This window comes from Eleutherodactylus coqui, chromosome 1 (assembly GCF_035609145.1).
Source record: "Eleutherodactylus coqui strain aEleCoq1 chromosome 1, aEleCoq1.hap1, whole genome shotgun sequence".
Taxonomy (NCBI): domain Eukaryota; kingdom Metazoa; phylum Chordata; class Amphibia; order Anura; family Eleutherodactylidae; genus Eleutherodactylus; species Eleutherodactylus coqui.
In genome coordinates this window covers 83,090,459-83,105,660 of record NC_089837.1, presented here as the reverse complement: position 1 = coordinate 83,105,660, position 15,202 = coordinate 83,090,459, and positions in this window count along the sequence as shown.

Below are 15,202 nucleotides of genomic sequence, written 5' to 3'. Positions count from 1 at the left end.
TACACGTTCCTATAGATATGGTACAATGTGCCCTTCTTGTACATGTTCCTATAGATAAGATACAATGTGCTCTCCTTGTATATGTTCCTATTGATATGGTACAATGTGCGCTCCTTGTATGTGTTCCTATAGATATGGTACAATGTGCGCTCCTTGTACATGTTCCTATAGATATGGTACAATGTGTTCTCCTTGTACATGTTCCTATAGATATGGTACAATGTGCTCCTTGTACATGTTCCTATAGATATGGTACAATGTGCGCTCCTTGTACATGTCCCTATAGATATGGTACAATATGCTCTCCTTGTACATGTTCCTATAGACATGGTACAATGTGTGCTCCTTGTACATGTTCCTATAGATATGGTACAATGTGTGCTCCTTGTACATGTTCCTATAGATATGGTACAATGTGCGCTCCTTGTACATGTTCCTATAGGTATGGTACAATGTGCTCTCCTTGTACATGTTCCTATAGATATGGTACAATGTGCTCCTTGTACATGTTCCTATAGAAATGGTACAATGTGCACTCCTTGTACATGTTCCTATAGATATGGTACAATGTGTTCTCCTTGTACATGTCCCTATAGATATGGTACAATATGCTCTCCTTGTACATGTTCCTATAGATATGGTACAATGTGCGCTCCTTGTACATGTTCCTATAGATATGGTACAATGTGCTCTCCTTGTACATGTCCCTATAGATATGGTACAATATGCTCTCCTTGTACATGTTCCTATAGATATGGTACAATGTGTGCTCCTTGTACATGTTCCTATAGATATGGTACAATGTGTGCTCCTTGTACATGTTCCTATAGATATGGTACAATGTGCGCTCCTTGTACATGTTCCTATAGGTATGGTACAATGTGCTCTCCTTGTACATGTTCCTATAGATATGGTACAATGTGCTCCTTGTACATGTTCCTATAGAAATGGTACAATGTGCACTCCTTGTACATCTCCCTATAGATATGGTACAATGTGCGCTCCTTGTACATGTTCCTATAGGTATGGTACAATGTGTTCTCCTTGTACATGTCCCTATAGATATGGTACAATATGCTCTCCTTGTACATGTTCCTATAGATATGGTACAATGTGTGCTCCTTGTACATGTTCCTATAGATATGGTACAATGTGCTCCTTGTACATGTTCCTATAGATATGGTACAATGTGTTCTCCTTGTACATGTTCCTATAGATATGGTACAATGTGGGGTCCTTGTACATGTTCCTATAGATATGGTACAATGTGTTCTCCTTGTACATGTCCCTATAGATATGGTACAATTTGCTCTCCTTGCACATGTTCCTATAGATATGGTACAATGTGCCCTCCTTGTAGATGTTTCTATAGATATGGTACAATGTGCTCTCCTTGTAAATGTTCCTATAGATATGGTACAATGTGTGTTCCTTGTACATGTTCCTATAGATATGGAACAATGTGCACTCCTTGTACATGTTCCTATAGGTATGGTACAATGTGCCCTACTTGTACATGTTCCTACTGATATGGTACAATGTGCTCCTTGTACATGTTCCTATAGATATGGTACTATGTGCTCCTTGTACATGTTCCTGTAGATATGGTACAATGTGCGCTCCTTGTACATGGTCCTATCGATATGGTAGAATACTCTCCTAGTTTGTGTTCCTATAGATATGGTACAATGTGAGTGCTTGTACATGTTCTATAGATATGGTACAATGTGTTCTCCTTGTACAGGTTCCTATAGAAATGGTACAATGTGGGCTCCTTGTACATGTTCCTATAGATATGGTACAATGTGTTCTCCTTGTACAGGTTCCTATAGATATGGTACAATGTGTTCTCCTTGTACAGGTTCCTATAGATATGGTACAATGTGCTCTCCTTGTACACGTTCCTATAGATATGGTACAATGTGCTCTCCTTGTACATGTTCCTATAGATATGGTACAATGTGTGTTCCTTGTACATGTTCCTATAGATATGGAACAATGTGCTCCTTGTACATGTTCCTATAGGTATGGTACAATGTGCCCTACTTGTACATGTTCCTACTGATATGGTACAATGTGCTCCTTGTACATGTTCCTATAGATATGGTACAATGTGCACTCCTTGTACATGTTCCTATAAATATGATACAATATGTGCTCCTTGTACATGTTCCTATAGATATGGTACAATGTGTGTTCCTTGTACATGTTCCTATAGATATGGTACAATGTGTTCTCCTTGTACATGTTCCTATAGATATGGTACAATGTGCTCTCCTTGTACATGCTCCTATAGATATGGTACAATGTGCTCTCCTTGTACATGTTCCTATAGATATGGTACAATGTGCTCTCCTTGTACATGTTCCTTTAGATATGGTACAATGTGCGCTCCTTGTACATGTTCCTATAGATATGGTACAATGTGCTCTCCTTGTACATGTTCCTTTAGATATGGTACAATGTGTGTTCCTTGTACATGTTCCTATAGATATGGTACAATGTGCTCTCCTTGTACATGTTCCTTTAGATATGGTACAATGTGTGTTCCTTGTACATGTTCCTATAGATATGGTACAATGTGCTCTCCTTGTACATGCTCCTATAGATATGGTACAATGTGCTCTCCTTGTACATGTTCCTATAGATATGGTACAATGTGCGCTCCTTGTACATGTTCCTATAGATATGGTACAATGTGCTCTCCTTGTACATGTTCCTATAGACATGGTACAATGTGCGCTCCTTGTACATGTTCCTATAGATATGGTATAATGTGCTCTCCTTGTACATGTTCCTATAGATATGGTACAATGTGTGCTCCTTGTACATGTTCCTATAGATATGGTACAATGTGTTCTCCTTGTACATGTTCCTATAGATATGGTACAATGTGGGGTCCTTGTACATGTTCCTATAGATATGGTACAATGTGTTCTCCTTGTACATGTCCCTATAGATATGGTACAATTTGCTCTCCTTGCACATGTTCCTATAGATATGGTACAATGTGCCCTCCTTGTAGATGTTTCTATAGATATGGTACAATGTGCTCTCCTTGTAAATGTTCCTATAGATATGGTACAATGTGTGTTCCTTGTACATGTTCCTATAGATATGGAACAATGTGCTCCTTGTACATGTTCCTATAGGTATGGTACAATGTGCCCTACTTGTACATGTTCCTACTGATATGGTACAATGTGCTCCTTGTACATGTTCCTATAGATATGGTACTATGTGCTCCTTGTACATGTTCCTGTAGATATGGTACAATGTGCGCTCCTTGTACATGGTCCTATCGATATGGTAGAATACTCTCCTTGTTTGTGTTCCTATAGATATGGTACAATGTGAGTGCTTGTACATGTTCTATAGATATGGTACAATGTGTTCTCCTTGTACAGGTTCCTATAGATATGGTACAATGTGCGCTCCTTGTACATGTTCCTATAGATATGGTACAATGTGTTCTCCTTGTACATGTTCCTATAGAAATGGTACAATGTGGGCTCCTTGTACATGTTCCTATAGATATGGTACAATGTGTTCTCCTTGTACAGGTTCCTATAGATATGGTACAATGTGTTCCCCTTGTACAGGTTCCTATAGATATGGTACAATGTGCTCTCCTTGTACACGTTCCTATAGATATGGTACAATGTGCCCTTCTTGTACATGTTCCTATAGATAAGATACAATGTGCTCTCCTTGTATATGTTCCTATTGATATGGTACAATGTGCGCTCCTTGTATGTGTTCCTATAGATATGGTACAATGTGCGCTCCTTGTACATGTTCCTATAGATATGATACAATGTGCGCTCCTTGTACATTTTCCTATAGATATGGTACAATGTGCCCTCCTTGTACATGTTCCTATAGATATGGTACAATGTGCTCTCCTTGTACATGTTCCTATAGATATGGTACAATGTGCTCTCCTTGTACATGTTCCTATAGATAAGATACAATGTGCTCTCCTTGTACATGTTCCTATAGACATGGTACAATGTGTGCTCCTTGTACATGTTCCTATAGATATGGTACAATGTGCTCTCCTTGTACATGTTCCTATAGCTATGGTACAATGTGCTCTCCTTGTACATGTTCCTATAGATATGGTACAATGTGCCCACCTTGTACATGTTCTATAGATATGGTACAATGTGCGCTCCTTGTACATGTTCCTATAGATATGGTACAATGTGCTCTCCTTAAACATGTTCCTATAGATATGGTACAATGTGCTCTCCTTGTACATGTTCTATTGATATGGTACAATGTGCTCTCCTTGTACATGTTCCTATAGATATGGTACAATGTGCTCTCCTTGTACATGTCCTATTGATATGGTACAATGTGCTCCTTGTACATGTTCCTATAGATATGGTACAATGTGCTCCTTGTACATGTTCCTATAGATATGGTACAATGTGCTCCTTGTACATGTTCCTATAGATATGGTACAATGTGATCTCCTTGTACATGTTCCTATAGATATGGTACAATGTGCTCATTGTACATGTTCCTATAGATATCATACAATGTGCTCTCCTTGTACATGTTCCTATAGATATGGTACAATGTGCCCTCCTTGTACATGTTCCTATAGATATGGTACAATGTGCGCTCCTTGTACATGTTCTATAGATATTGTACAATGTGCGCTCCTTGTACTTGTTCCTATAGATATGGTACAATGTGCTCTCCTTGTACATGTTCCTATAGATATGGTACAATGTGCTCTCCTTGTACATGTTCCTATAGATATGGTACAATGTGCTCCTTGTACATGTTCCTATTGATATGGTACAATGTGCTCTTTGTACATGTTCCTATAGATATGGTACAATGTGCGCTCCTTGTACATGTTCTATAGATATTGTACAATGTGCCCTTTTGGAAAATGTTCCTATAGATATGGTACAATGTGAGTGCTTGTACATGTTCCTATAGATATGGTACAATGTGCTCTCCTTGTACATGTTCCTATAGATAAGGTACAATGTGAGTGCTTGTACATGCTCCTATAGATATGGTACAATGTGCGCTCCTTGTACATGTTCCTATAGATATGGTACAATGTGTTCTCCTTGTACATGTTCCTATAGATATAGTACAATGTGTTCTCCTTGTACATGTTCTATAGATATTGTACAATGTGCAGTTCTTGTACATGTTCCTATAGATATGGTACAATGTGCGCTCCTTGTACATGTTCTATAGATATTGTACAATGTGCCCTCCTAGTACATGTTCTATAGATATGGTACAATGTGTTCTCCTTGTACATGTTCTATTGATATGGTACAATGTGCGCTCCTTGTACATGTTCCTATAGATATGGTACAATGTGTTCTCCTTGTACATGTTCCTATAGATATGGTACAATGTGCTCCTTGTACATGTTCCTATAGATATGGTACAATGTGCGTTCCTTGTACATGTCCCTATAGATATGGTACAATATGCTCTCCTTGTACATGTTCCTATAGACATGGTACAATGTGTGCTCCTTGTACATGTTCCTATAGATATGGTACAATGTGTGCTCCTTGTACATGTTCCTATAGATATGGTACAATGTGCGCTCCTTGTACATGTTCCTATAGGTATGGTACAATGTGCACTCCTTGTACATGTTCCTATAGATATGGTACAATGTGCGCTCCTTGTACAGTTCCTATAGGTATGGTACAATGTGCTCTCCTTGTACATGTTCCTATAGATATGGTACAATGTGCTCATTGTACATGTTCCTATAGAAATGGTACAATGTGCACTCCTTGTACATGTTCCTATAGATATGGTACAATGTGTTCTCCTTGTACATGTCCCTATAGATATGGTACAATATGCTCTCCTTGTACATGTTCCTATAGATATTGTACAATGTGCGCTCCTTGTACATGTTCCTATAGATATGGTACAATGTGCTCTCCTTGTACATGTCCCTATAGATATGGTACAATGTGCTCTCCTTGTACATGTTCCTATAGATATGGTACAATGTGTGCTCCTTGTACATGTTCCTATAGATATGGTACAATGTGTGCTCCTTGTACATGTTCCTATAGATATGGTACAATGTGCGCTCCTTGTACATGTTCCTATAGGTATGGTACAATGTGCTCTCCTTGTACATGTTCCTATAGATATGGTACAATGTGCTCTCCTTGTACATGTTCCTATAGATATGGTACAATGTGCTCTCCTTGTACATGTTCCTATAGATATGGTACAATGTGCTCCTTGTACATGTTCCTATTGATATGGTACAATGTGCTCTTTGTACATGTTCCTATAGATATGGTACAATGTGCTCTCCTTGTACATGTTCCTATAGATATGGTACAATGTGCGCTCCTTGTACATGTTCTATAGATATTGTACAATGTGCCCTTTTTGTACATGTTCCTATAGATATGGTACAATGTGAGTGCTTGTACATGTTCCTATAGATATGGTACAATGTGCTCTCCTTGTACATGTTCCTATAGATATGGTACAATGTGAGTGCTTGTACATGCTCCTATAGATATGGTACAATGTGCGCTCCTTGTACATGTTCCTATAGATATGGTACAATGTGTTCTCCTTGTACATGTTCCTATAGATATAGTACAATGTGTTCTCCTTGTACATGTTCTATAGATATTGTACAATGTGCAGTCCTTGTACATGTTCCTATAGATATGGTACAATGTGCGCTCCTTGTACATGTTCTATAGATATTGTACAATGTGCCCTCCTTGTACATGTTCTATAGATATGGTACAATGTGTTCTCCTTGTACATGTTCTATTGATATGGTACAATGTGCGCTCCTTGTACATGTTCCTATAGATATGGTACAATGTGCACTCCTTGTACATGTTCCTATAGATATGGTACAATGTGCTCCTTGTACATGTTCCTATAGATATGGTACAATGTGCGCTCCTTAAACATGTTCCTATAGATATGGTACAATGTGCTCTCCTTGTACATGTTCCTATAGATATGGTACAATGTGCTCCTTGTACATGTTCCTATTGATATGGTACAATGTGCTCTTTGTACATGTTCCTATAGATATGGTACAATGTGCTCTCCTTGTACATGTTCCTATAGATATGGTACAATGTGCGCTCCTTGTACATGTTCTATAGATATTGTACAATGTGCCCTTTTTGTACATGTTCCTATAGATATGGTACAATGTGAGTGCTTGTACATGTTCCTATAGATATGGTACAATGTGCTCTCCTTGTACATGTTCCTATAGATATGGTACAATGTGAGTGCTTGTACATGCTCCTATAGATATGGTACAATGTGCGCTCCTTGTACATGTTCTATAGATATTGTACAATGTGCCCTCCTTGTACATGTTCTATAGATATGGTACAATGTGTTCTCCTTGTACATGTTCTATTGATATGGTACAATGTGCGCTCCTTGTACATGTTCCTATAGATATGGTACAATGTGTTCTCCTTGTACATGTTCCTATAGATATGGTACAATGTGCTCCTTGTACATGTTCCTATAGATATGGTACAATGTGCGCTCCTTGTACATGTCCCTATAGATATGGTACAATATGCTCTCCTTGTACATGTTCCTATAGACATGGTACAATGTGTGCTCCTTGTACATGTTCCTATAGATATGGTACAATGTGTGCTCCTTGTACATGTTCCTATAGATATGGTACAATGTGCTCTCCTTGTACATGTTCCTATAGATATGGTACAATGTGCTCCTTGTACATGTTCCTATAGAAATGGTACAATGTGCACTCCTTGTACATGTTCCTATAGATATGGTACAATGTGTTCTCCTTGTACATGTCCCTATAGATATGGTACAATATGCTCTCCTTGTACATGTTCCTATAGATATGGTACAATGTGCGCTCCTTGTACATGTTCCTATAGATATGGTACAATGTGCTCTCCTTGTACATGTCCCTATAGATATGGTACAATATGCTCTCCTTGTACATGTTCCTATAGATATGGTACAATGTGTGCTCCTTGTACATGTTCCTATAGATATGGTACAATGTGTGCTCCTTGTACATGTTCCTATAGATATGGTACAATGTGCGCTCCTTGTACACGTTCCTATAGGTATGGTACAATGTGCTCTCCTTGTACATGTTCCTATAGAAATGGTACAATGTGCACTCCTTGTACATCTCCCTATAGATATGGTACAATGTGCGCTCCTTGTACATGTTCCTATAGGTATGGTACAATGTGTTCTCCTTGTACATGTCCCTATAGATATGGTACAATATGCTCTCCTTGTACATGTTCCTATAGATATGGTACAATGTGTGCTCCTTGTACATGTTCCTATAGATATGGTACAATGTGCTCCTTGTACATGTTCCTATAGATATGGTACAATGTGTTCTCCTTGTACATGTTCCTATAGATATGGTACAATGTGGGGTCCTTGTACATGTTCCTATAGATATGGTACAATGTGTTCTCCTTGTACATGTCCCTATAGATATGGTACAGTTTGCTCTCCTTGCACATGTTCCTATAGATATGGTACAATATGCTCTCCTTGTACATGTTCCTATAGATATGGTACAATGTGTGCTCCTTGTACATGTTCCTATAGATATGGTACAATGTGCTCTCCTTGTACACGTTCCTATAGATATGGTACAATGTGCCCTTCTTGTACATGTTCCTATAGATAAGATACAATGTGCTCTCCTTGTATATGTTCCTATTGATATGGTACAATGTGCGCTCCTTGTATGTGTTCCTATAGATATGGTACAATGTGCGCTCCTTGTACATGTTCCTATAGATATGGTACAATGTGTTCTCCTTGTACATGTTCCTATAGATATGGTACAATGTGCTCCTTGTACATGTTCCTATAGATATGGTACAATGTGCGCTCCTTGTACATGTCCCTATAGATATGGTACAATATGCTCTCCTTGTACATGTTCCTATAGACATGGTACAATGTGTGCTCCTTGTACATGTTCCTATAGATATGGTACAATGTGTGCTCCTTGTACATGTTCCTATAGATATGGTACAATGTGCGCTCCTTGTACATGTTCCTATAGGTATGGTACAATGTGCTCTCCTTGTACATGTTCCTATAGATATGGTACAATGTGCTCCTTGTACATGTTCCTATAGAAATGGTACAATGTGCACTCCTTGTACATGTTCCTATAGATATGGTACAATGTGTTCTCCTTGTACATGTCCCTATAGATATGGTACAATATGCTCTCCTTGTACATGTTCCTATAGATATGGTACAATGTGCGCTCCTTGTACATGTTCCTATAGATATGGTACAATGTGCTCTCCTTGTACATGTCCCTATAGATATGGTACAATATGCTCTCCTTGTACATGTTCCTATAGATATGGTACAATGTGTGCTCCTTGTACATGTTCCTATAGATATGGTACAATGTGTGCTCCTTGTACATGTTCCTATAGATATGGTACAATGTGCGCTCCTTGTACATGTTCCTATAGGTATGGTACAATGTGCTCTCCTTGTACATGTTCCTATAGATATGGTACAATGTGCTCCTTGTACATGTTCCTATAGAAATGGTACAATGTGCACTCCTTGTACATCTCCCTATAGATATGGTACAATGTGCGCTCCTTGTACATGTTCCTATAGGTATGGTACAATGTGTTCTCCTTGTACATGTCCCTATAGATATGGTACAATATGCTCTCCTTGTACATGTTCCTATAGATATGGTACAATGTGTGCTCCTTGTACATGTTCCTATAGATATGGTACAATGTGTGCTCCTTGTACATGTTCCTATAGATATGGTACAATGTGCGCTCCTTGTACACGTTCCTATAGGTATGGTACAATGTGCTCTCCTTGTACATGTTCCTATAGATATGGTACAATGTGCTCCTTGTACATGTTCCTATAGAAATGGTACAATGTGCACTCCTTGTACATCTCCCTATAGATATGGTACAATGTGCGCTCCTTGTACATGTTCCTATAGGTATGGTACAATGTGTTCTCCTTGTACATGTCCCTATAGATATGGTACAATATGCTCTCCTTGTACATGTTCCTATAGATATGGTACAATGTGTGCTCCTTGTACATGTTCCTATAGATATGGTACAATGTGCTCCTTGTACATGTTCCTATAGATATGGTACAATGTGTTCTCCTTGTACATGTTCCTATAGATATGGTACAATGTGGGGTCCTTGTACATGTTCCTATAGATATGGTACAATGTGTTCTCCTTGTACATGTCCCTATAGATATGGTACAGTTTGCTCTCCTTGCACATGTTCCTATAGATATGGTACAATATGCTCTCCTTGTACATGTTCCTATAGATATGGTACAATGTGTGCTCCTTGTACATGTTCCTATAGATATGGTACAATGTGCTCTCCTTGTACACGTTCCTATAGATATGGTACAATGTGCCCTTCTTGTACATGTTCCTATAGATAAGATACAATGTGCTCTCCTTGTATATGTTCCTATTGATATGGTACAATGTGCGCTCCTTGTATGTGTTCCTATAGATATGGTACAATGTGCGCTCCTTGTACATGTTCCTATAGATATGGTACAATGTGTTCTCCTTGTACATGTTCCTATAGATATGGTACAATGTGCTCCTTGTACATGTTCCTATAGATATGGTACAATGTGCGCTCCTTGTACATGTCCCTATAGATATGGTACAATATGCTCTCCTTGTACATGTTCCTATAGACATGGTACAATGTGTGCTCCTTGTACATGTTCCTATAGATATGGTACAATGTGTGCTCCTTGTACATGTTCCTATAGATATGGTACAATGTGCGCTCCTTGTACATGTTCCTATAGGTATGGTACAATGTGCTCTCCTTGTACATGTTCCTATAGATATGGTACAATGTGCTCCTTGTACATGTTCCTATAGAAATGGTACAATGTGCACTCCTTGTACATGTTCCTATAGATATGGTACAATGTGTTCTCCTTGTACATGTCCCTATAGATATGGTACAATATGCTCTCCTTGTACATGTTCCTATAGATATGGTACAATGTGCGCTCCTTGTACATGTCCCTATAGATATGGTACAATGTGCTCTCCTTGTACATGTCCCTATAGATATGGTACAATATGCTCTCCTTGTACATGTTCCTATAGATATGGTACAATGTGTGCTCCTTGTACATGTTCCTATAGATATGGTACAATGTGTGCTCCTTGTACATGTTCCTATAGATATGGTACAATGTGCGCTCCTTGTACATGTTCCTATAGATATGGTACAATGTGCTCTCCTTGTACATGTTCCTATAGATATGGTACAATGTGCTCCTTGTACATGTTCCTATAGAAATGGTACAATGTGCACTCCTTGTACATCTCCCTATAGATATGGTACAATGTGCGCTCCTTGTACATGTTCCTATAGGTATGGTACAATGTGTTCTCCTTGTACATGTCCCTATAGATATGGTACAATATGCTCTCCTTGTACATGTTCCTATAGATATGGTACAATGTGTGCTCCTTGTACATGTTCCTATAGATATGGTACAATGTGCTCCTTGTACATGTTCCTATAGATATGGTACAATGTGTTCTCCTTGTACATGTTCCTATAGATATGGTACAATGTGGGGTCCTTGTACATGTTCCTATAGATATGGTACAATGTGTTCTCCTTGTACATGTCCCTATAGATATGGTACAATTTGCTCTCCTTGCACATGTTCCTATAGATATGGTACAATGTGCCCTCCTTGTAGATGTTTCTATAGATATGGTACAATGTGCTCTCCTTGTAAATGTTCCTATAGATATGGTACAATGTGTGTTCCTTGTACATGTTCCTATAGATATGGAACAATGTGCACTCCTTGTACATGTTCCTATAGGTATGGTACAATGTGCCCTACTTGTACATGTTCCTACTGATATGGTACAATGTGCTCCTTGTACATGTTCCTATAGATATGGTACTATGTGCTCCTTGTACATGTTCCTGTAGATATGGTACAATGTGCGCTCCTTGTACATGGTCCTATCGATATGGTAGAATACTCTCCTAGTTTGTGTTCCTATAGATATGGTACAATGTGAGTGCTTGTACATGTTCTATAGATATGGTACAATGTGTTCTCCTTGTACAGGTTCCTATAGAAATGGTACAATGTGGGCTCCTTGTACATGTTCCTATAGATATGGTACAATGTGTTCTCCTTGTACAGGTTCCTATAGATATGGTACAATGTGTTCTCCTTGTACAGGTTCCTATAGATATGGTACAATGTGCTCTCCTTGTACACGTTCCTATAGATATGGTACAATGTGCTCTCCTTGTACATGTTCCTATAGATATGGTACAATGTGTGTTCCTTGTACATGTTCCTATAGATATGGAACAATGTGCTCCTTGTACATGTTCCTATAGATATGGTACAATGTGCTCCTTGTACATGTTCCTATAGATATGGTACAATGTGTTCTCCTTGTACATGTTCCTATAGATATGGTACAATGTGGGGTCCTTGTACATGTTCCTATAGATATGGTACAATGTGTTCTCCTTGTACATGTCCCTATAGATATGGTACAGTTTGCTCTCCTTGCACATGTTCCTATAGATATGGTACAATATGCTCTCCTTGTACATGTTCCTATAGATATGGTACAATGTGTGCTCCTTGTACATGTTCCTATAGATATGGTACAATGTGCTCTCCTTGTACACGTTCCTATAGATATGGTACAATGTGCCCTTCTTGTACATGTTCCTATAGATAAGATACAATGTGCTCTCCTTGTATATGTTCCTATTGATATGGTACAATGTGCGCTCCTTGTATGTGTTCCTATAGATATGGTACAATGTGCGCTCCTTGTACATGTTCCTATAGATATGGTACAATGTGTTCTCCTTGTACATGTTCCTATAGATATGGTACAATGTGCTCCTTGTACATGTTCCTATAGATATGGTACAATGTGCGCTCCTTGTACATGTCCCTATAGATATGGTACAATATGCTCTCCTTGTACATGTTCCTATAGACATGGTACAATGTGTGCTCCTTGTACATGTTCCTATAGATATGGTACAATGTGTGCTCCTTGTACATGTTCCTATAGATATGGTACAATGTGCGCTCCTTGTACATGTTCCTATAGGTATGGTACAATGTGCTCTCCTTGTACATGTTCCTATAGATATGGTACAATGTGCTCCTTGTACATGTTCCTATAGAAATGGTACAATGTGCACTCCTTGTACATGTTCCTATAGATATGGTACAATGTGTTCTCCTTGTACATGTCCCTATAGATATGGTACAATATGCTCTCCTTGTACATGTTCCTATAGATATGGTACAATGTGCGCTCCTTGTACATGTTCCTATAGATATGGTACAATGTGCTCTCCTTGTACATGTCCCTATAGATATGGTACAATATGCTCTCCTTGTACATGTTCCTATAGATATGGTACAATGTGTGCTCCTTGTACATGTTCCTATAGATATGGTACAATGTGTGCTCCTTGTACATGTTCCTATAGATATGGTACAATGTGCGCTCCTTGTACATGTTCCTATAGGTATGGTACAATGTGCTCTCCTTGTACATGTTCCTATAGATATGGTACAATGTGCTCCTTGTACATGTTCCTATAGAAATGGTACAATGTGCACTCCTTGTACATCTCCCTATAGATATGGTACAATGTGCGCTCCTTGTACATGTTCCTATAGGTATGGTACAATGTGTTCTCCTTGTACATGTCCCTATAGATATGGTACAATATGCTCTCCTTGTACATGTTCCTATAGATATGGTACAATGTGTGCTCCTTGTACATGTTCCTATAGATATGGTACAATGTGCTCCTTGTACATGTTCCTATAGATATGGTACAATGTGTTCTCCTTGTACATGTTCCTATAGATATGGTACAATGTGGGGTCCTTGTACATGTTCCTATAGATATGGTACAATGTGTTCTCCTTGTACATGTCCCTATAGATATGGTACAATTTGCTCTCCTTGCACATGTTCCTATAGATATGGTACAATGTGCCCTCCTTGTAGATGTTTCTATAGATATGGTACAATGTGCTCTCCTTGTAAATGTTCCTATAGATATGGTACAATGTGTGTTCCTTGTACATGTTCCTATAGATATGGAACAATGTGCACTCCTTGTACATGTTCCTATAGGTATGGTACAATGTGCCCTACTTGTACATGTTCCTACTGATATGGTACAATGTGCTCCTTGTACATGTTCCTATAGATATGGTACTATGTGCTCCTTGTACATGTTCCTGTAGATATGGTACAATGTGCGCTCCTTGTACATGGTCCTATCGATATGGTAGAATACTCTCCTAGTTTGTGTTCCTATAGATATGGTACAATGTGAGTGCTTGTACATGTTCTATAGATATGGTACAATGTGTTCTCCTTGTACAGGTTCCTATAGAAATGGTACAATGTGGGCTCCTTGTACATGTTCCTATAGATATGGTACAATGTGTTCTCCTTGTACAGGTTCCTATAGATATGGTACAATGTGTTCTCCTTGTACAGGTTCCTATAGATATGGTACAATGTGCTCTCCTTGTACACGTTCCTATAGATATGGTACAATGTGCTCTCCTTGTACATGTTCCTATAGATATGGTACAATGTGTGTTCCTTGTACATGTTCCTATAGATATGGAACAATGTGCTCCTTGTACATGTTCCTATAGGTATGGTACAATGTGCCCTACTTGTACATGTTCCTACTGATATGGTACAATGTGCTCCTTGTACATGTTCCTATAGATATGGTACAATGTGCACTCCTTGTACATGTTCCTATAAATATGGTACAATATGTGCTCCTTGTACATGTTCCTATAGATATGGTACAATGTGTGTTCCTTGTACATGTTCCTATAGATATGGTACAATGTGTTCTCCTTGTACATGTTCCTATAGATATGGTACAATGTGCTCTCCTTGTACATGCTCCTATAGATATGGTACAATGTGCTCTCCTTGTACATGTTCCTATAGATATGGTACAATGTGCTCTCCTTGTACATGTTCCTTTAGATATGGTACAATGTGCGCTCCTTGTACATGTTCCTATAGATATGGTACAATGTGATCTCCTTGTACATGTTCCTA